The 25186-nt window shown below is 36.9% G+C and overlaps 1 non-coding gene across 1 annotated transcript; it reads right to left on the minus strand.

Moving 5' to 3' along the window:
• Positions 1-252: 252 nt before the first annotated feature.
• LOC147516432 (small nucleolar RNA R71) lies at positions 253-358 on the minus strand. The gene has a single exon (XR_015214594.1). It is a non-coding gene; the product is annotated as a small nucleolar RNA R71 (small nucleolar RNA).
• Positions 359-25186: the final 24828 nt, after the last annotated feature.

The following is a 25186-nucleotide window of genomic DNA, read 5'->3' on the forward strand; positions in this document are numbered from 1 at the left end:
CAATAGTTGTGCGCTTGCGGTTTAATTATAGGGTTTAATTAGTCTATTTATTTAGGCCGGTTAATTCTCTATCAAATACTTTCCACCATCCGGGCATCACCGACGATCAAGTGAAGCTACGAGTGTTTCCTTTCACTCTAGCTGGTAAGAGTCACGCTTGGCTTCTTTCTCAGAAGCCCAAATCTTTCGATACATGGGAAAATGTTGTGTTCTCCTTCATGAAGAAGTACTTTCCGCCGAAGAAAACAGAAGAGATAAGAAGTAAGATATAGTTCTTCAGACAAAGTCCGAGTGAGACATTTTCTGAAGCATGGGATAGATTCTTTGACCTACTCCATTCATGTCCTCACCATAAGCTAGAAAAATCCACTCTTATCCAATATTTTTTCAAAGGTCTTCTCAAAGATACACTACAACAAACTGGTTCTTTAGCGACAAAAGTTTTAGCGACGCTGGAAAAATGTAGGTAATGATTCCCTTTGGCGACGTTTACAAGCATCACAAATAAACTTTTGTCACGGTGTTTAAAACCAATATTTGGCAACATTTTTAATGTCGCCAAAAGTCATAATCCAAATTTTGTAAAATAATAAAATTGAGAGTTAGTTTTCGACGATGTAATGAGCGTTGGAAAAATCTTTCGACATAAGGCGACATTTAAAAACGTAGTCATTGGTATGGTTTTTACATAACATCACGAATCTTATGGCTTTTGGGACCAAAATTTCATCGTTAAAACTTTCCCACCCCATTGCAAAAAAAAAAAAGAGATCTTGCCGCCTGGGTTTTTGTATCTCACGCCCTCCTTCTGTTTTGGCAGTATAAGGAAATAATTTGAATCAAAAAAGAAAAGGGAAAAATAGTATACCCGGCCGCATAAAAATAGGAAAATTAAAATAAAGAAAAAGACCTAAAAGCTAAGGAAACAAACCACCACCGTCTCTCCTCTCTCACCGTCGTCTCTGGAAGAAAGGAAAAAACACCGTCACTCCAACAAAGTCTCTCAAAACAACTGGAAAGCACGTCTCTTTCTCTCCTCTCTCACCTCGTTATTCTCTCCTTCTAGTTAGTCTCGCTTACTTGTGAGTTTTCCTCACCCTTAAATCTAGGATATTTTAGATTTAGAATTTCTAATAGTTTTGGTTTTAATTAATAGTTTTGTTTTTGATTAATTGGTTAGGGTTATATTTAATTGAATTCGGTTTTCGATTGTTTGTTGAGATTTCGCTCCAGTGCTGAATTTTTTTTATGAATTTTGAAAGCTAGGGTTTTTAAAATGTCGTTGCTGCCACTGGTTTCAGGTTATCTTCATCATCTTTTTACTATGTGCTCCAAATACTAATGGCAGTTAAGTTTATGTTTGATATACTCTACCTTTATCTTTGAATTTGGGTTTATTCGCCCAATTCAAGAATTCTAGTAGCTTATTTACCTTTTTTATTCTTTCAGCTAATTAGGTGCTAAAGTTAAGAGGTGCAGTTGTTTATTTTGATGGACAGATGGATGATTCACATCTCAACGTTGCAATAGCTTGCACTGCAACTTTAGTTGGTGCTTCAGTGCTCAACCATGCTGAAGTGGTTTCTCTTCATAAAGATAAGATCTCTAGACGTGTAATCGGAGCTCATATATGAGACTATTTAATAGGTATGTAGTAAAACCTTTTGTCACCTTAGATGAAACTTAACTTAGTTTTTGGACACATCAGTAGTACTCATTTTGAGCATTCATCAAATGTAAGGCAATTTTTTCCTGTGTAGTAGATTGTACGTGCTACTTGGTTCATCCCCGAAAAAGTCCCATTCATATAAATGATTGTATCCTTGAGTAAAGTCGATCAGTGTGATGGTTTTGATATTTTTAATGTAGTTAAACAACCAAGAGGAAGTGTTTTATACTAAAATTTCGTAACTGTGAGACTAATATTATGCATAGATGATCAATAAGGTAATAAAGAGTTGTTTTACTGAACAAAAGAAACTCATTAAATTTTCTACTTTCTCCAGAATATTTTACTATGCCGTCCACATCATCTTACAAACGAGTTGGTCAATTGTGTCATTTTTGAGGTCAATGTTATTGCCAGCTGCATGGTTTTTGTAGATTAGTAAGTGCATATGGTAATTATATTGAAATATGCTTTTACTTAAAAACTGTTATTACCAAGTACTCATCTTTACCAGGGGTTCTGAAATGCGGTTATTGCTTGGACACTTTGAGCAAATGTCGGTTATCATCAAACTTCTAGTCTTTCTGTTGTATATGTAGATGTTTTGTTGATCATTGTGTATGTACATATACTCCGATATATCTGACTCAAAAATATGTTGCAGATGAAGAGTTCAATGTATATGCAAAGGTTGTCGTAAATGCTGCTGGCCCTTTTTCTGACAGTTTAAGAAAGATGGCAAATAATGGTGCTACAAACATCATTAGTCCCAACAGTGGCACTCATGTGGTCCTTCCATATTACTTTACTCCAAAGGATATGGGTTTAATTATTCCAAAAACCAAAGACACTTGTGTGGTGTTTATGCTACCATGGGGTGGGAAAACATTGGTTGGAACAACAGATACTAGCTCTATCATAACTGATCTACCAAAACCACATGAAGAGGAGATAGAATTCATGAGTGCCATTAGCAACTACTTAAATATTGAGGTATACACTATGGTCAAACTCGCCTAAATTTGAGTATCTCACCATGACATAGATGCTTTGAACTTTTTTTAAATTACCTCGATTAGGTGATCACCCATTTCCTTCTCTAGTAGGCTTCTTGTAATCAGATGTATCTACTATTAGTCTGGATAGTGCATTTTAGTTAATATAAATGCATTAGCTTACTTGACGCCATTCTCTTCTATTTTGTGTGTTTGTGATGGAGGGGATATGATGCAATATAATGAAGCCCCAACTGTTTTAAATTGGTTGATTGTGTTTAATATTTTGTTATAATTTTTATGAAAGGTACAGTTGATGAGAGTATTTGCAAGTTTGCCAAGAAAGGGTTGACTCCATCTCAGATTGGTGTCCTTCTAAGTGATTCACATGGTATTGCTCAAGTTAAGGTTGTTACTAGAAGCAAGGTTTTGCATATTCTCAAAACTCACGATGTGTGTGTGTGTGTGTTTTTTTTTTATAGATTTTTATTTATTTGGGTTGTTGTAGTACTTGTTTCGAAATGTTGGGCTTTTGAAAAATTGGCGTTTTGATTATTATTGAATGGGTTGTTGTAATTATTGATGAAAATGTTGGGGTTATGAAGAATTTGTAATTTAGGTCAGTCATTATTGCTAAAGACGCTGTGTCACTACTACAGATTTCACATTTTGGGAAGGACATTGTAACACACACACACACACACTCAAATCTTAGGAAGGGCATTGTAACACACACACACACACACACACATACACACACTCAAATCTTAGGAAGGACATTGTAACACACACACACACACACACACTCAAATCTTAGGAAGGGCATTGTAACACACACACACACACACACACACATACACACACTCAAATCTTAGGAAGGACATTGTAACACACACACACACACTCAAATCTTAGGAAGGACATTGTAACACACACTCGCCTACATGAATATTTCATAGATTATGTTTGAAAACCTACTTTGTGTGCATTTAGAGGTATCCGTTAAAATTTGAGAATTTAGTCATGCATTCGACATTGTGGATCGTTAGAGATGGTATTATTAATTTGTAGTACTTGTCTTTAATTGTTTCTTATTTCAGGGAACACCATCTAATGTTAGACATTTCCTCCTATTCTATTCTCTCATTTTTTTTTCCTACGACAAGGTGTTGGAATCCTGTTTGTTGTCTCTAGATTGGTTTTACGTACAATCTCTTCATCAAGAGCTTATGATTGCTTTGGGCTCTTATACAACATTTCAAGATACTGCCTCGTAATTTCTACATTGTCAATTAAAGTGGTTTTTGTATAATATAGCTCAGTAAGCCTTGAAAATTGAGAATAAGTCTTGATATAGGCCTTTAATTTTGCAAAAGACACCGACTTGCTCCTTTTATGTAGTGGCCACTATAGAAACCTTTGAACGGGAAGTGGGATCGAGTGTTTCTCTATGCTTTTAGCATATTACTTGTAAGAACCTTAATTAAATTTTTTTGTGCTTCTGGATTCAAAACTTAGTTGTTGTTACTATTATCCTTAGTGCTTATCCTAGTTCCAACTGTTCACTCATTTCTTGTTACAGTGGAACTAGTTTTCTATAACATGGGTAACAATGTAGTATGTTCTCTTTTTCTTCTTATTTGATTTGTTTGTGGGTTTAGGAGAGGTTGTGTACTGGACTACTAAGAAAAGAGCGAGTGGACCTACGTGCCTTGTTCCTGGAAAGAGAATCCAAGGGGTACACCTATGTAATTTTGCCCCTTTTCCATTGTAATGTTTATTATCCGTTGTAGAGTATTTGACTATTAGTTATTCCTTAATGTTTAATGTTTAGTGAGGCCTTATGGAATCAGAGTTGTTAATTGTATCGGAGATGGTTCTTCTACTGTTAGTAAGTTTTTTTTTTCTTAATTTCATAAATGTAATCTTTTATGGTGTATGTTTCTTACTAACGAAGATCTTGTCTTCTAACTACCAGCTATTGCCAAAACTCGTGAGCCTTGTCTTTTATAGTATGTCTTCTTCTTCCTCTTCATATTTGTGCCCTCTATTTTGCTTATGTTTTTACAAGAAAATTTTAGCCGACATGTGATAGACTATTAATAGAGTTGCATGTCAACAATGAATTTGCTAATTTTTGTGCCTCCAGGAATAGTTGTTTTGTTACTAAATTCTTTGAAGCTTCATGCTGAAAATTCGTTTTGTAACTTTGTATGTTTTTCTACATATGTTTGTCATCTTTGTCTGGAAATGTTTGTTTGTAGATGGTTTAATGAGTATTGTTTTTAGGATTTTTTAATATTACCCCCCCCCCCACTAGATGAGCCAATTAAGATTTCCCCCAACTAGATGGGAAAATTAGGTCTCCCCCCTGAGTACACACAAAAAAAAACACGGTCAACTTGGGTTGACCGGGTTGACCATGTTTTTTTTTGTGTGTACTCAGGGGGGGAGACTCTAATTTCCCCATCTAGTTGGGGGAAATCCTAATTGGCTCATCTAGTAGGGGGGTAATACTAGTTAACCCTTGTTTTTATCCGCAGATAAACTTGTTTGACTAGAGACATTGCTTGGTAAATCAAGCCTTGGCTTAGATGGATATATGTGGGATGTGGTGTAGGCTGGATAGATGCATGGGGATGTTCACTTGATATTTTTTTAAGTATTTGGATTGATCTATAGAAGACGTTGATAGATGTATTTTGTTTTTATTGAAGTATGTAAACTCGCTAGTATTTATGAGAAATTACTTGGTTTTTATGTACTATTAAGAAGTTCATGTCTTACGTCTCTCGTCCATTAAGTTAAATAATTCTTATACATTGCTAGTGGAAAATACAAAACAAACAGGGAGGCTTTGTGGAAATCTAGCAAACAGAATATCCAAATGTGTCCATTTTTGTCGCAGAACATACATCTTCACTGACGTTTTAAATCTAGCAATGATTAGAACGTCATTTATAAGAGCAAATTTTCAAATTATTTTTATCTTTAGCGACACTAAAAACGTCTCTAATAACAACAATTTTCTTAAAATATTTGGCCTAGTAGCCACGATTTAATCGTCGCTAATACTACTAAACTTTTCAAAAAATTTAAACATTTACCGACGACTGGAACGTTGCTAATAAGGATGTAATGGCGACGATTTTGAAAATGTCGCAAACAATACATCTTTTGCGACGTTATTGAATTGAGAACAACAAAATGAGTTAGCGACGAAATGGAAGCAATGGCGACAATATGCATTGTCGTTGAAGTTCTCATATTTGACGACATTGTAAAATCGTCGTTGTGTATCTTTGCCGACTATATCATTGGCCACGATGGCGGGATGCTCCAAAAAACATCGCAAAATATATTTAGCGGTGTTTTTGCTACATTTAGCGACACTTTTTTTTGTCGCCAAAAACCTGTTTCTTGTAGCTAGAACACAAAGTAACCGTCGACATCATGAGTAATGGTAATTTTTTGGATAGAGGTACAACCAAAGCTTTAACCTTTTTTGAAAAACAAGCTGAGAAGAGTACTCATTGGGGTGATATAAACAATTCCATAACAGCCCAACCCAGTACATCTAAGGTTAATGGTATTTTTGGGGTGAAATTCAATCCAGAAATCAAAACTTTAATCGAAACCCTCACAAGAAAGATAGATGCCCTCACAACCAAACAAAAAGACCAAACCCCTCATCCTATCATGAACATAAATACCTCATCATGCAATTTTTGTTTAAATTTAAATCATACAGATGCCACCTGTCCCTTGCTCACAAACCTATCATCACTTTAACTAGAAGAAGTATGTGCTTTTAATATACCAAATGCACCATGGAGACAACATCCAAACTTCGCATGGACGAATATTCCACAAACCCAACCACCTCCAGGTTTCAACAAACCACCAAATATATTCAGACAAGGATAAGATACCTATAACAATCAGAATAGAGTATTGGTTCCATCCCAGTTTAACCAGAACTACTAAAACCCACCTATCAACAACCAAAAAGACCTAGTTCCCATTACACCATCAACTAGTGCCCAACTGTCCAAACAGATAAGCCCACCGAAATAATATTATATGTCATGCAACAACAAACCCAAATTCTAGTATCCATGCAACAATCTTTGAACTTGTTTGCCCAAGACAAAACCCAAAAAGGTGTGTTCCCAAAATGTGCATTTTATTATCCTTACATTACTGCATTACAGCCCTTCTTACGCATTATGAAAAAAACATCTCATAGCTTTTATTGCCTTTTTCAGGTTACAGAGTAATTCATACCACTTATCATAAGAGTTGCATCTTAGCATCAAAAGGTGTTTTATTTACGCTTATTATAAAGACTCAAAGTTGCTATGAAAAAAGTCAAAGTCAATGTCAAAGTGACGTGAATGAAGCTGGAGTGCTAAAAACTATTTCATGATCATCCTATCTACGAGGATTAAATCCTCTTTTCCACGATGTATTCCTTCCCCATTCCATTCCATCTTTTGCTTTAAAAGGAATACATCAATAAGGTAATTGGACCCTCCATTTGGAGTGTGTAGTTGTAAGTGTCGAAGCCTTAATCCACGTATATCTCGCATATTCTTTGTAAAACACTTTTTACTCGTCATTTGAGTAGCTGTGAACCTGTGGAGCGAGTATACAAATTTCCTTTTCTTTATTTTACATTTTTTTTTCAAAAAAATTGTTTTCTCCATTCTATTAATGCTAGATTCTCGATACATCAATAGTTATATGATTTTCCAAAAACAAAACGGGCAATGGATTCTACACATACCCCCTAGAATAACGCAAGCTAGGAGCGGTTTAAGATCAGTTTTGCTTACTAAGGGTCGCCTATATCACCACACTATTCGTATGGGTCAAGACATTCCATGTCTTGCGCAATAAATCCCCAACTCGCATAGTAGCTGAAGCTCTGTCTGTCTAGATTGGGTTTGCCCCAGAGCCGACACGAAAGTTGCCTGAGATTTCCTATTATGGTTTGTTTTTCAAAAATTAGCGTCTAGAATCACAGCTTTTGAGTACGTGTACCTTAAAACATCTCTACATAGTTTTCAAAACTATATGATATAAAAATGAAAATTATACGCCCCAGAGTAATCAAAATGATACCGGAATCACGTATAATTTTATCTTCTTGTCAAAACCTCTATATGGTTAGAGATATCTTTTGTTTGAGAAAACCAACTAAATAAAACGAGGCGTTTCCAAAAGAGAATTAAACAAATAGAGTAACCCAAAGTGATACTATTATCTGTTTAATTCTATCTTTTGCCTCCACCTCTCTATTTGTCTCGAGAATCTGACGTTAAAAGACTTAAACTTGTACAAATTTTCAAAAATTCTTCCTTTCTTCTCAAAATCTTTCCCCCTTCTCAATCTTTCTCTTTCTAAAAACTTTTGAAAACTGTCAAAAATGTCTTTTGTTACAAACAAAAACCCTCCACCTAGCAAAACTAGATGGATAAGTTTCAATGATCGCGTGCAAGCACTTCCTAAAGAACTGCAGCTGAATATATGGACACATATACCAAAAACCATTCCTAGTTTAGGTAAGAGACGAGCTATGAGAGAAGGCTGGTGCTCGAACTGTCAAACACTAACTTGTCATGGTCTTCAACCTTATAGTGAAAATTCAGTTTTCAATGTTTTGATGTGCCAGCCACCTGCTCATCGAGCACAATTGAAGAGAGTAATCCAACCATCTGGTTGGAGTTGACTCAAGTTTTCAAAAACTTCAAAGTCTGGGGAATCTGACTTAAAATGACCCACCTTTTAAAAATTTCATTCCAAATTTATTCAAAGATCCAAAAAAATTAATTAATTTTTTTCCCTTCAGTTCTTTTCCGTTCTTTCCTTTGTTTGTTTTTCATCTACCGTTAGATGTGAGTGTACCCTATATCTTTGCGTGGCATTTTCAATGTTGATCGTTTTGGTACCTCACAGGTCAAGATCGGACGAGTAACAAAGCACGGATCGGCTTTTGAATTTGGCAAGACATTAAGGACATGATTAGAATTACCTGATTTCATTTGGGCTTGGGCCAAAAATTTGTTTTAACTTAAAAAAGGCACATGCCATCGAACCTATTTATAGCTCGCAACCGCCCAACCAACATCATTATCTCCAAACATTCCAAACCCTAGCCGCCCATCTTAAGCTCGCGACCGCCCACCTACTCATACACTCACCCACTCCAATTTTTCATAGCCTCTTCCATTTTCAACCCCCATTCCAACTCATAACCCCAATTTTATCAATTTCTACTCTAAATGGCTCGAGTTCTAAAAATCGTGTCGGAGCAAAATTTTGAACCATATTCAATTCCGATCTATTTGAAGTGCACTTCAAGGCTGAAATTAGAAGAAGAGGATGGGAGTCTTTGGTTTTGTTCGAAGGTGTGTGTTATTTTCTCTCTCTCACTTTTTCATTTTATAACCACATGTAGGGAGGGGAGGATGACCGCATCATGTTTGTCAAGGATGGTCGCATGCTCGATCTCACTAAGGAGGTGGTGAGTGAGGTTCTGGGGATACCTCTGAAGGCTTATGTTCAATAGAACATTCCCCAGACAACAAGACCATCGATATGATGATGGCAGAAACGCTTCTGGGGGGGAGTGAAAAACCCCAAGTCACATTACGCATTTCAGAGTTCGCTGCGAAGGAATCAGTTGGCGGTATCTCAATGGACAACCTACAACTTGATAGGCTCAGCCAAGCCTTTTGATATTGGTAAGGCAATGCTCTACATCTTATGGATTCTTCAGAAGCAGAAGAACAGCTTCTGCATCGTCACCTTCGTTTAGGAGCAACTCTGCAAACCCAGGAGGTTCACCCCCCCTCTACCAGTGTTGGTCACTAGGATCATGCAGCATTGGGGGTTTGAGGCTATAGACGCTCTAGTGGAGGTCAAGGATGCTACCACAGGTCCTATCTATGCCCACTGCATCCAGAAATTCTGGCATCCACTTGCCGTCAGAGCCGCTGAGTAAGCACGCCCTACCGAGCAAGTAGATTACTTCGCTGAAGGTGCCACTCGACAGTTCACTCAACCCATGGATGGAATTCACTTCCTCCATGGAGGCTAGAGGATTTTGCACCAGCACATCCACTAGCTCAGGCAAACACAGGGAATCATTATAGCGGCATAACAGGCCCTCAAAGAGGAGCAGCATACTTTCCAGCAGGAGCAACAACGTTTTCAGCACAGTGTCACTAGAACACTGTAGAGCATTAGAGATGCGCTCCCGCATACTGATAGACACCATAGGACCCGACGTCAAAGAGAAGGATCTTCTCGACGACGTGATGAGTCACGCATGGATTCTGACTAGGCAGCTCCCTAGTGTTCGTATAGATAGTTTATAAATATATTTTATCTTTAGTTTTCAACATTTATGTATAATTATAACTAGTAGTGTATTTTTATCTGCTTGTTTTAGTTGTTATCTTGTGGAATTTGGTATATGAATAGAAGGTAATACAAATACATCATGCCAAAATTTTACATTTTTCTTTTCTGCATTTCATATGTTTTCAAAAATACAAAAACCCAAAAAAAAAATTATAGTAGAATATCCTTAGTACAATAAACCATGTATTTCTCGTTCAATATCAAACAACCCACACCCCAAACTTATTTGGGGGTGGCGTATTTTAATCATGAAGAACATAATACAGGTGTATCGCCGTTTTTGCTCATGTTTCTATGGTAATCTTTTTCCTTATCTCTTCATACTTTGATGACAAAACATATTTCTATTTGGGGGTGGTATAGTAACATTTTGCAAAAACTAGCCATTTTCTATAGTAGATATAATAGTATATTTCTTCCTTTCTAAAATTTTTTTTGAAAAAAGACCAAAATTATTTTTTTGTTTAGTATTAAAAAGTCTTGTTTCCTTTTTCTATGATGAATAAAAAGTTTAGAAGTCTAAAATATAGTAAGGATCCGTTCTTCGAACTTAGACTAATATACGTACAATAGTTTCTACACCTTTTCATGAATGACATGCATAAGCATTTGATTGTATATAGTAGTGAATTTCTGAGACCAAGGTTAGAACAATAAAGTTCCATATCCTGTGAGAATCTAGCCAAAAGCCTAATCTGAATGATTATTGAGTGATGACACAAAGAATGTTCGGATAGAAAGACCACACGTCTACTTGCTTGATCACCACGCCATATCCTAGGAGAAAATTTAGGCCCTTTTTGAATCGATATAGCCAAATAAACGTTAAAAACCTAAAAATATAGTTTTCCTCTAGTTAACCCTCTTGAGCCTTCACCATTTTCTAAAAGCCTTTTTATTCTTCACCATAAATCCCTAACCCATTACAATACACAATAAAAAGCTTACCCAGCTGACTAGTTAAGAATTGGATGGATATCAGAAAAAGAGAGGAGAAGACCTTGTACAAGAACAGATCAGTTAGTTGCTTCGAAAAGAAAAGAAAAATAAGAAAAGAAAAACCCATCAAAAACCAAAACTCAAAAAAATTCAAAAGAGTCAAAAATCGAATCTCCCAAAAGTTCAAAATCAAAAGGAGATGATATCATAAACAAAATAAAAAAGAAACGAAAGCAAAGTTAAAACTCCTAAATTTCAAAATCATATGGAGTCATAAAGCCAAAGGGTTAAAGAATCACAAATCGGAAGCAAAGAACAAAACGAGGTTCTTTTCTATTTGCAAGTATCTTGAAGACCAAATTTCTCAACTTATCAGATTTTTGTTTTTTCCTTCCTTTTTCTTTCTAAACCATCACCCCAGCCTCATAACTCCTAATAAATGACCTCTAGCTCAATTAGGAATATGATGATGTGATAGTAAGTGGCAAGCGTGATCAATCGGCCCCAGTTTTCTTTAAACGTCATTCGTGTATGTGAGGAATATAAGTGCCCACTACACTTGAGAGAACGAAACTTGAGTGAATCTATCAGAGAGTTGTGATTATAACAGACCACTATGAGAACCCACCTTAAGGACGCTCTCCAAAAATCTTTGAAACGACTCTACATTTGCATTTCATTGCTCATGTTTTGCACATTTATCTCTAGATGATTAAATTACTGTACATATACTATTCTAAGTTCAAAGGAGCTTGTCCTTATTCCCTGCTAATATGATGTATAGACTTCTGAGAATAAATAAGGAAACAAGACCCTTTGTACTAGATAGAAGAAGTTTGTGAGTACCTTCACTAGAAAACTCTCACGAGGCTTAAAGCTCATCCACTAGGGAATTCCTAGTGGTTTAAGGCCTTTTTGCATATGGTCAATGCAATCGCACTCCACGAAACGAGATTAGTATAATTAATAATAAATCACTCATTTATGATCTTAGTTTTTCTCTCATCTTTGCTTGAGGACAAGCAAAATGCTATTTAGGGGTGGTGATCAGCTCCCAAATGTGTGTTTTATTATCTTTACATTACTGCATTACAGCCTTTCTTACACATTATGAAAAGACATCTAATAGCTTTTATTGCCTTTTTCAAGTTATAGAGCAATTCAAACCACTTATCATAAAAGATTCGTCTTAGCATCAAAAGGAACCTTATTTATGCTTATTATGAAGACTCAAAACTACTATTAAAAAGTGCTGAAAAAGTCAAAGTCAAAGTCAAAGTCAAAGGTCATTGACTCAAAACCAGAGAGCTGAAAGTCAAGTCCTTAACTCAGAAAACTAGAGATATATATTCTTGACACAAAAGAAGGCTTTCTCTAAAACTTATTTTGATCAAGAAGAAATTAAAAAGGAAAAAGGAAAAGCATAAATCAAACTTAGTGAGGTGATTCAAATATAATGGGAGAGGGAAAATTAGTCTTTTATAAAAGTAGAGGTATAAGAACGCAAAAGTAGGATGAGAGAATACACCTAGACTTATTATAGTGTCATGTAGGATTTATTTTCAAGTCATTTTACATTCAAGTCATTTACGTTTTGTTCTTCATTTTCAATCAAGTTATTTCTTTCAAGTTTGTTCTTCATTCAATCAAGTTACTTGTTTCAATGTTTGTGCTTTTACTCAATCTTTCAATCAATTAGTCTTTTCTAATGTTCTTCAACTAGAATTAGAAAAAACAAGTCCTAAAGCAAAAGAAGTCTACCTTCCATCCTTTTAAAACTCCCTTTCATCGAAGTTCTAAACAATTTATGGTGAACCTCATTAATATCTTTTGAAGTACTCACCCACTACAACTTCACTAGGTTTAGTAGTGCAATAGCAGCATACTTGTCTCCCAATGTGTAGTAGCATGGAACGGTGGATCTGCCTAGGTCCTTGTATTTGACAATACCATTAGTTTCAATGATGGAAGGGAATTGTTCGGTGAGGGACGCTTGTTAAGGAACATTGGTTCTCTTTTTGGTGGTTCACATATCTTTCAGAAACTTTGAATGTTTTGGAAATTGTTTGAGGGCATCGAGAAATGGTAAGTTAATGGTCAAATTCTTGAAAGTTTCTCGAATCTTATCAAAATTTTCATCAGGTTTGTTCTTTGCCAAACGTGTAAAAAATGGTGCCTTTAGTCAGAATTTGGCATACGGATCTGCTTGCTCATTTCCCAGTGTCATAAATGGTGACTTGGTTGGAATTGGCTCTTCAAGCGTAGGTTCAACATCAGAAGCAGGTACATTTTGAGTTTCAACTGCAGGTGTGTGATCAAGGCATACGTATTTGATTATCTACGATTTTACCGTATCAAAAAGTAGTGATTGCATTCACCTCACCCTGGGTTAGATTACTTGTACCTGGTGCATTGTTGATTTCAAAGGCAATGTTTGCTGGCTTAGGGTTTGGAACTGCTTGTCCAGGAAACACACCTTTCTCATTCTTATCCTGCGCTAAAAGTTGAAGAGATTGATGGATAGATGTCAGGATTTGAGATTGTTGATTCATGTAAACCAAAAAAGTCGCATTCGTCTTATTAGTAGAAAATTGCACAGGTGGTGCAACAGGAACTAGTTCACGGTTATTGTTGATGGGCTGAGGTTGATAGTCGTAACTTAGATTGACTGAAACAAGGCTGCGATTGTTTTGGTAGTTAGGATTTGAATTGCTTGGCAACTAATTTTGACCTTGTTGGTACTGCTAATTATTCCCCCTTGACGGTATGGAGTATAGTTGGTTGATGATCGAACAGGCAGATTGGCGAACCCTGGAGGAGCCATCTATTGTGTATTTGGTCGCCAAGCAAATTTCGGATGTTGTCTCCAAGGTCATTAGGGATGTTCAAAGTACAAGCTTATTTAGATAGTAGTGAAATGGAATCATATAGCAAGGGACAATAAGCATCAAGATGGTCAGGACTTAGGCAAAGAAGACATGGGGAAGTGTTAACGTTCATGACCTATTTTGGTTTTTGATCGTTCATTTGAACGGTTAGAGCATCTACCTTCTTTGTCAGGGATTTGATTAGGGTTTTTAATTCTCGATCGGGTTTTACCTCAAACACAGATGTAGCTTTGGGAACAGTGTCCATAGATGACCTGGAAGAATCAGTGTTACCTCAATGGGTACCTCTCATTGCTTGTTTTTCAAGAAAAGTGTATGCCTCAGTAGCTTCTTTGTCCATGAAACAACCGTTGTTCATGATATCAAGCGTTTCTTTTTTATGATCGGACAGACCGTTAAAGAATGAACGGACAAGGACAATGGTGTCGATCTGATGATGGGGACATTCTAAAAGAAGATCGGTAAATCGACTCCATGCTTCCTTAAAGGATTCATGAGGATGTTGGTGAAAGAATTGGATCTTCTGAAACATTTCAGTAGTTTTCTTCTGAGTGTAGAATTTGATCATGAATTATTGCACAAGTTTTGGCCATGTGTCAAGGGATTGTGGTTGTTGACCTACTAGCCAAACTGAAGCTTTATTAGCTAAGGTCAAAGGAAAAAACCTTAGCAAGACTTGTTCGTTGGAGACGAATGGATGTCGGAATGTGGTGGCTACTTGCTGAATCCTACGAAAGTAATTGTACGGTTTCTCATGGTCTAAACCATGATAAATAGGCACCAATCCGAAAATATTGGGCGGGATTCAAAAATCACCCTCAATGTCCTCGAGTTTGATGTAGGAAGATGGTCTTTCCTGTAAGGCAGTATAGAAGTCTGAAAGGGGCTTCTCAACTAGTGGAGTTTCGTCGACCATAACTAATGGAGTTAATGGCGACTGATGATTTTGACTATGTATATCAATGGATGAAGAACTTTGTTGAAGTGATAACTTATGCAATTGCCTATCGTATTTTCTCCTACGATAAGTATGTTAAAATTCCTTAATCTCATGCAAGCACAAAATTTTAATCTGAGACATGCAAGCGAAGTTTTACATATATTTTATTATTGACGTAAGCATTAGAAGTGAGCAACGTAGGCCTGAGCTGCTACTAAAAATAGCAGTGAAGCGAGGAATACGTGTGCATATACCAATAGCTAGATCACAGGAGAAATATGATGGAGGTTTTTCGTGCAAGCACGTTCCTTAATTAGAGAACATCAATCTGTCAAGTTTCCTAGACACCATTGGAATATGTTTTTGATTTTTTGATTTTTGAATTTTTGGTTTTTTATTTTTTTAAAAAAAATTTAGGCACGAAATATACAGGCAAGAAAAAACACAAAGCATGCAATATATCGTACAATGTAGGTAATGATAAAAACAGGTATCATGCATACATGTTATAGATACTACACACTAATCATGTTATTGACAAGTTCATATCATGTATAACAACTTAAAACTAATCATGCGATATAAACATATCCATTAAACATGCGACGTATTACATACCTAATAAGATATTATACTAAACTACACATATATGTATTGCAAAAAAATTTGATTTTGTCAATATTCAGTGAGATTGAGAATGTCATATAGAGATCAGCTTCACCCCGAAGGGCTTAGAAACAACTTACCCAACTTGGATTTTAACCCTCGTTGGAATGTTCTCCTCTTTCTTGACAAAATCAAATTATTATACAAAACATTCCACTCATACGTGTATGTAAATATTAACAGGCATATCAGAATCACTTAAACTTATATATACATTAACATGTGTACACACGCCATTCATACATATATCTATCCTAACATGCAAGTAATGGTCCATATCATGTTATTTTGTACATACGAGATGTATCACAGGTTAATCATGTAAACATTATATGAAAAATTAGAACATGTGAGTGTCCCGCAACTCTGCCAAAAAAACGAAATGAAACATTTGTTTCAATTCACGCGAACGTTATGTAGTCCTGATCACACCGGAAGAATCAAATACAGATGCAAGGTACCAAGAATAGTACTGAAGTTTAACAGAAGAGGAGCTTTTGACACTAAAAATAGAACTGATGAAGGCATGAAATGGTAGTGCACACGACCAAAGGGGTAGCGCGTGAGTCTCGCATTGGCGACTATATCACTCGCGCCCGCGAGTCTCTAAAGGCTGCCATACTTCAGATTTTCACAGTGTTCTTAGATTTTTATGTATGTTCTGTTCCATGTCTGGGTCAAAGGTACCTACATGCGCAAAAAAAATCACAGTACGAACTCAGTAGCAAAACGTGAATAAAATCAAACACAAACCAAATGTAAAAAAGAAAAATGAAAGAGATGAAAGGGTATGAGTGGGGAGAGGTCCCCTTGAAAATATTCTAGCTTGTAATGTAGGTTCCTTGAGACTTTAGGACGACAGCGGCGCCATTTTATGTTCGGTTTTTTGTGTGTATACGATGTTTAGATCCTATATATGCTCAAATGTGACTCATTCAAGTACCTTACTCACATGCACGTTGGAATACACTTCAAGCAAGGGTTTCAGTCCACTCCTAAAGTCTAGAATACTTGTTCACAATTCACTGGAATTTACAATACCAGGGAACTTGTGAGAAGGATTTATTGGTGGTTATTTTAACTACTCTACTATATTGCTTGGAATTCAAGTTAATAAGTCTACAAAAACCGATTTCTTTAATACAAAAGAGATAGAGAGAAAGAAGGGTGGAGAGTTAATTTGACTCATGTTAAACTAGTTCCATAATTAAGAAGTCTACATCATGCTGTCTCTAACCTATTTTAGGTTCATAGACAAACCCAAAATAAGTTAAGACGTCGATCCCTAACAACACGAACCTATCTCTAAGCCCATCTTGTTAGCATGAGAGATTTAACTGATATTTCATCTCTGAAATATCTTTTAAATCCCTGGTTCTATTCTACACCAGCTGCTCAAATTTCAGAACCTGGATTCACCAAAGGGTCGTGCGCACGACTAGCTCCAGTGTCATCTGGGTCGCGCACGATACCTTATCTAGAGCTCTAGGCTCCAATCTTGGAGGATCACTGTCATTTTGTGACAGGATGTTAAATACAACCTAAGTCCTAAGCAATGATCCAGGTTTCCTCAACCGGAGTTTGATCTTCACATGAGCGTCATTAACCATCCACCAGGGAGGGTTTTAGCTCATGATCATTAGAATCTACAAATTAAAGAGAATTAAATTGATATAAATAAAAGAGAGTTACAAGGAAAATCCAAATTTTAAAAGAAAGTATTTTTATTAGAATACTTTGTGAAAACTAGTACAAACTTAAAACTAGAAAATGTAAACTTTCTAACTCCGGAGCAAAATGAAAACTAAAAACTAACTAAGGAGTCAAAAGTTGTGTCTTGCCAATGAATACCCTTTTTAAGCAAGAGATTGCTTCCTTTCTCCTTGCTCCACGTGAACTCCAACTACTTCCCTTTAATTCCAATCAAGACTTTTGTTGCCAACTAATTAGTCAATACTTGTTTGCCACCTAATTAATCAAGACTTTTTTATTTCCAATTAATTTTGTGCCACCTATCAAGACTTTTTGATTTCCAATTAATTTTGTGCCACCTATCAAGACTTTTTGATTTCCAATTAATTTTGTGTCACCTATCAAGACTTTTATGCCAAAGTGCACAAAAATCTTTCATAGTTTCAATGCAGGTTGACTTGTACGGAAGCTTGATGTGTGAGCTTGATCACCAAATTCTATGGGTCCACATAGTGGGTCCAAAAGTTGACTTTTTACAAAGTCTTTCCTTTGAGTAGAGCACGTCGCACTAATCGTTCTGATGGTTTACTTGCCGGATTTGTAGTCCAGGTTCAAAAGATATGCTTGTCGGAAAGGTCTTGTTTGAATCTTGGGCTTTGGCCAAGCTTCATAAAGCTTTGCATGAGCTAAATCGGAATACTTCACGTAGACACTATTCCGTGCTTAAATACTGGCTTTATCCTCATTTTTACGTTCATTGCAAAAACCTGTAGAAACACGAAAATATAATTAATTCATGATTATTAAACACATAATTAATCAAAATGTTATGTCTCTACAGGGTTTTACATTATAGTTTTAGGTGTTTATTTATTTTTTTTGGTCGGTAAGCGAGGTTGTTATAGAGGTCCCCTGCCCCTTTTTATAATTAAAACTTGTGATTACATCCTTACATATTATTTTCCTATTGCATCATCATGTGCAATTTTCCTTACATCCTCCGCAAATGAACTAGGTACCAAATCAAAGAATCTTACATTAGGTACATTAGCAGTGATAATAAGTAAAAACGATAGTTTTACCTACGAATAAGGAACGAGACTCAAATGCAAGTAAAACTAGAACTATTTTCTAGCTTACGCTTCTCAAAGTTTTCTACTCTCGATGCTATTACAATAGAGTTGGAATAGAATATTCGTTCCACTCCTAGTCTTTAGAATTCTAAGTTAACTACGATTATCAGTCTATCAAAATCAATGAGAGTAATGATGGAAATTATACTACAATGGAAATTCAAATACTAAGGTTCGAATCTAGATAAAGAATTAGGGGAATTTGATTCCACCTTGAATTCAACTTAATAAACTAGCATAGATTGTTGTAATCCAATTCTTACGTTCTTACGATAAGAATTGGTCGTTCTAATCCCTAATCATTCATGGCAATCTCTACCAAATAATGATTAACATGTGAGGAAGTTCAACCCATTCTCATGGCGAATCAACTACCTTCTAGAGTGGAATAGAATCTTACAACTATTTCTACGCTAACAAAAATCAAGCTTCATCAAGGCTTCTTCAAACAATCATAAATGCTCATGCAATATATTTATAGAAAGATGCAAAGATTATTATCTACATATTTACCTAAGTTTCTAAAAACTATTCTAATGCAAAAGCTACATGAGACTTCTAGATTATTAAGAGCATAGAGAAAGAAAACAATACCAATATTCCTAAGTGTATAGCCTAAACTTTTTTTTTTTTAATATTTTTGAAATTTTGAAATTTTTGAAATTTTACTAGAAAACAAGTGCATATTGTACATATCTATATCCTAACAGATACCTTAATTACACGTGTTTCTATGCCACCCCCAAACAAGAAGCATGCTTTGTCCTCAAAGTATTGAAATAAAAAGGGTAAAAAAATACTATGGAAACGCGTGAAATTCTGGAACATTTGCAAAACATGGTTAAAACATATATACTAATATAGAAAAAGAAAAACAGACGCAACTCTATATGAGTTCCACCCGTTATGGGGTTAACAAGAATTAAATTGCTTGGGACATAAGCAGACACTAACTGAAATAAAAACTTACCTTAACTCCAGTGTTTAAGCGTCGTCCTCATCCTCTTCAAAGAAATGCAGTTCCTTTGCGTCCTGCCATGCCATGATAACTTGTCATGCCCGTCACCATGTGTCATCAACCCGTGCTAACCTGTCGAGTGTCACTCGTTCTGATGAGGTGTAAGGAGCTACCAAATGAGGTTGCACCTGCCAACCCAGCCAAGTCATAACTCGAAATGAACGAACCACCTAATTGGTGGGTCTCATGACTTCAACCTTTTTCCAATCCGTGAACTGGGTACATAATTCAGGTAAACAACCGTGCATGATGCGACAAACCAAAACAAGCATAAGAAGAAACTTATGCCGCATGTTATGGGCTCTCTTAAGACTAGCCACTAATACTCGGGGAATGTCATATCGGCGATGACCCTCAGCTAAAGCAAGGAAAATGTCACCAGCGGTACTATTTGCAGAATTAAACTGTCACTCCCCTAAAATATTCATCAGGATGAATAACATGGTGGTTCCTACATTCAGGGACAGGCTACCAAGGGTTATGCTATATCGCCCTTGGTCCATTACACGAAACACCCCTCCCCCATAATACTCATGGAAATATGTATAGTCATAGAGGTATGCATTATCGGTCATATATCCCCACGTGTGCATAGGATCAGGTAAGGGCAATCCCGAAACTAACGCTACCAAAGACTTACTGAATTCCATTGTCGTGTCTTCAATTGCAAGGGAAAATTTTTGTTCTCCATCATGGTTACAATAGAAAGTAATATTATTGTAGAAAAATGCAGTAAGCTGAGGTGAATACGAGTCGTCATCACTTACCAGTAGATGCTGCCATCCTAACTGCAAGATCCTATCACGAAACCAACCTCCATAAGTCTCGCTTCCCAACAAGTCTTCGAAAGACTGCTCTGGTATGACTGTAGGAGATGTCATCACAAAACTACTCTCTAGAACAGCTGCAAACGATCCTGGAACAACCCACAAAAAATCGGAATTTTTAGTGCCTACTGATGTCAGAGCGCGGGGGGGCGCTCAAACTATGCCTTGTATGGGCGCGGGGTGCGCTTTGGTTATGATCGAGTTCCAAGCACTTAGGCGCAGGGTGCGCTCACTTTTTGCTTGGGATGGGCACAGGGTGCGCTCGTGCCTTGGGCAAGTTCCAGTGTTTTGAGCGTGGGTCGCACTCGGATTTGGTCTTGTGAGGGCGCGGGGTGCGCTCAGGTTTAAATTGAGTAATAGGCGTTCAAGCGCAGGGTGCTCTCACTGAGTGCTGAAGTGAAGAAACAAAAGAGAAAAAATTGAGATTGAAAGGTGAGAGTGCAAGGTTTGTAGTGTGGGTTATGAGTGTAGAATGAAGGAAGTATATACAAGGTTTTAGTTTCTAAAACGAATTAACAAGTTGCCAAAAAGCTTTAAGGCAATTACCGAAAACAAAATATTTTCAAAACTTAAAACTGAAACAACCCATATTCATTATTCTAAAACAAACCTAATATCTTTTAGATTGAATTTAGAATAGTAATTTCCTAACTCATTGAAATTTCATCCTACCACAATATCTAATCATAGGCATGCCATTATCGGCAACATTCCCAACAATCATCACAAAATTACTTCTAAATTGTGGCTCATATAAAAACCATGCTAAAAGAAATAATACCACCCCCAAACTTATCGAGAAGGTGGGATTAACACTAAAATCAATGCATAATTTGAAAAGAACCAAATTAAATTCAAATCGAAATTCAAATACAATTAACTACCGAATTCAAAAAATAACTACTGAATTCAACAACTTAACATCCGAACTAATAAAAACAATAAAAACAACATCAATCAATAAATTCCCTAAACCACGCGCTACTGGTTAAAGATGGAACATGAGTAGAAGATGGGTCTTGAGATCCTAATGGGCCCGAGCCATCCGTCCTTCGGCGACGACGCTCGTGCCTCACAGACACTTCCTTAGAAGAAGAACCCCTGTGGGGTGGAAAGCGTTCAAGCATTTCTTCTCGGAACTTGCGTTGTGCTTCCATCTTTGCCTTCATCTCTTCCCAACGCTCATCCTCGCGCTGGGCACGAGTCTCATAGTTATGATATATGGTAGTCTGCCGAGTCCGGAGATCTTCATAAATTGTATTAAGAAAACGCATGCCACGATGAAGCACTGACATGCGTTCTGCATCAGAAGTACACCTCTCCAAGGAATCGGCATCAAAACATGTCGTGTCCTCTTCATCATCCGACTCAGTCTCTTCCACTACCCTCTCTCCAGAGAACCTCCAAACCTTTTGAATACAGTCTGTATAAGCTATGGCATTCGTATGCAACTTAATCATAGTACACTCAGTTTTAGGAACAACTCTAAAATTCATCATGATCTTAGTGATCAATACAGGGAAAGGTGCAATAGTTTTTCCAACTCCTCTAATCATATCTAATATAAAATTGAGGATGCAAAATTTATACCTCTTCCCCTGTAATATCCAGAGAATGTGCAGACAATTCAAACCGATGTCATTGAACTTCTCTTTCCCGATGATGTTCTTACCAACCCACTGAGCTACAGCCACCTGGTTGGTTCTCAATGACCGCTGTCGGACACAATGCGAGGCCGCATTGTACTCTCCCTCCAAAATAGTGTCTGTCATCAATGCCGGAACTCCAGCATACTGGAATTCCTGCAAGGTGGCTTCGAGATGGGGTTGTAGTGTAACGCCTAGAATATAAGCCAACACATCTCTACAAACTTCTTTCCTCGTCCCATTCACCTTCACAAAAATTTTCCAACCCTCCAACTCCCTCTTCTTATAGAATTGTTCCACCAAATCAGAGTGGTAGAAATCGTTCGTCGAATACCACAACCCTTTCCACTGCCGGTGAATCATCTCGTCACTGTAAAACGGCGTGAAGCGGTCAGCAGTAAAAGCTTGTTTCGGCAAAATTCTCCGTCTTTGAGCCATTAACGGTTGTAGATGATTTGTGGAATGAAGACAATGTAGGGAGCGAGTTTGAAACCAAACTCACTAAAAACAATGGGAGTTGCGCGGTGGTGGCGGTGGTGGATCAAAATTGTTTGGATTTTGTTATGTTTTGGTGGTGCAAAAGGTTGGAAATGGTGGTGGGGATGTTGTGGAGGAGTTTTGGAGTGGGTTGAAATTTTGGCGTGGTGGTATTTAGGTTTTCCTTTTTTATTTTATTTTCTAGGGTTTAAAATCGTTAATGGCGAAAGTGGAAACAAAACTTGCGATCTGTTTTTGATTTGAGGAAGGGGACACACGTGCCACGCACGTGCGTGAGGTATTTGGTCCCAAGCCCAATTCGATTTCTGAAATTTTTTGATTTTTTGGCACAACTTCAAACTAAAATTCCCGATTCGTTACCGGTCCGGTTTTTGCGAATGAAATATGGAAACGATCAGGACAGAATTTCCAATCCAATGATCCATAAAACACTCTATTCAAACTGTGGGAGACATATAAGAAGATGGAAAACACCTTGAAGTGCGTGCGTGATCTAAGTTATGCGAACGAATGAAATCTAAATTCATAGATAATGTCAACCCGAATCAAAATACGATTAAACGGCATAAACAACACAAATATAAAGTTTAGCAATCACAGATGGAAAGCCCGAGACCTCACCCCCAAACAAATTTTAGACAATAAAGTTTAGAAAATTTGTTTTAAACGTGGGTCTTTTAAAGTCAGATTCCCAAGACTTTCTAGATTACTATTTATGGTTTTAATATTTTTTTTACTTTTTATTAATACAGATTAATATAAGGAAAAACAATAAAGCAAGAAATGCATAATTCACACCATAGAGGAACATGACTCAAAAACCGAGAAAACATGCAAGAGTGGAGTATGTGAATTATGTTAAACGTGGGCTTAGGATCTAGTACTTACAGCCACACACTCCATAGGGAGGGCCCGGTTACCTGAATGGTGCACTTACCAATATATGGAAGTGAAAGGAAGTACACCAAGCAACAAAGGTCAGTCCTCATAGACAGGGTCCTGTAAAAGGACTTCCCCTATTTCAGGGGACAATAGCTCGTGAAAATGTTTTAACCGTTGACCATTGACTTGAAAGGTACTGTTGTTCTTGGGATTTACCAAGGTGATTGCCACGTAAGAGGTGACTTCAGTAACCAGAAAAGGACTAGACCAACGTGTTTTTAATTTCTCTGGAAAAATATGTAGACGGGAGTTGTAAAGTAAGACCTTTTAACCTACCATAAACTCTTTGCGCAAGATTTGTTTATCATGAACACATTTTATGTTAGCTTTATAATCCTTCGCGAGATCATAAGAATCGCTACAGATTTCTTCAAGCTCATTCAATTGCAACTTCTTCATTGACACCCATCAAAAAATTGAAGTTAAGGCTTTTTAAAGCCCACATAACACGGTGCTCCAATTCAACGGGCAAATGACAAGGTTTCCCAAATACAAGTCTAAAGGGAGACATACCTATAGGAGTTTTGAAAGCAGTCCTATACGCCCATAAGGCATCAGATAGACGCTTCGACTAGTCTTTTCTATCAGGATTTACAGTTGTTTCTAAGATCTTTTTTATTTCCCTATTAGAAATTTCTACTTGTCTGCTAGTTTGTGGATGATAAGGAGTTGCTACCTTATGTGTAACTCCATACTTTTTTATGAGAGACGCAACAATTCTATTGTAAAAATGTGTTCAACCATCACTAATGATGGCTTTAGGAATGCCAAATCAACAGAAAATGTATTCCTTAACAAAAAACACAATTGTCTTATGGTCATTGCTACGACAAGCCATGGCCTCTTTCCATTTAGACACGTAGTCCACGACAACTAGAATATAAATGAAATCATGGGAAACAGGAAAAAGACCCTTGAAATCAATGCCCCATATGTCAAAAATTTCTACCACCATGATTGGATTTAATGGCATCATATTACGCTTCGTGATTCGCCCAAGTTGTTGGCGATGAACACACGTCTTGTAATGCACTTGGGCATCTTTAAAGAGAGTAGGCCAATAAAACCCACATTGAAGAATTTTAGCAGCTGTTTTCATACCACTAAAATGGCCACCACACTCTTTGTCATAGCAGAATGAGAGAACCTCATTATATTCCCACTGGGGAATACAACGATGAATAATCTGATCCGCACAATACTTAAAAAGGTAGGGCTCATCCCAGTAGTATAGCTTAACTCTGGCAAAAAACTTCTTACGTTCATTTCTTGACCAATCATCAGGAAGAATATCAGACGCTAAATAATTCACAATATCAGCATACCATGGTGTAGAAAAAATAGCATACAGATGCTCATCAGGAAAAAAGCCCGGTATGGACTCAGAATCACTATCATCGTCATTTGTAAGTCTAGATAAGTGGTTGGCAACAACGTTTTCGACCCTCTTTTGTCCTTTATTTCTAATGTGAACTCTTGCAGGAGAAGAATCCATCGGATTAATCTCTACTTAGCATCCTTCTTTGCGAGAAGGTACCTAAGGGATGCATGGTCCATGTAAACTAGAGTCTTAGAACCAACCAAATAAGGACGAAACTTATCTAAAGCATAAACGACGGCTAAGAATTCTTTTTCAGTAGTTGTATAATTCCTTTGAGCATCGTGTAAAGTTTTACTATCCTAGCATAATAAATAACAGTGGATTTATTATCTAGTTTCTGTCCCAAGACAGCACCAACAACATAATCACTAGCATCGCACATGAGTTTGAAAGGTTTAGACCAATCGGGAGGTTGTATAATGGGTGCAGAGGTTAAGGCGGCTTTTAAAGTTTCAAAAGCCTATTTACAGATAAAATTAAAATCAAAGATGACATCCTTTAAAAGAAGATTAGTTAAAGGC

Source organism: Coptis chinensis, chromosome 2 (genome assembly GCF_015680905.1).
Source record: "Coptis chinensis isolate HL-2020 chromosome 2, ASM1568090v1, whole genome shotgun sequence".
Taxonomy (NCBI): Eukaryota; Viridiplantae; Streptophyta; class Magnoliopsida; order Ranunculales; family Ranunculaceae; genus Coptis; species Coptis chinensis.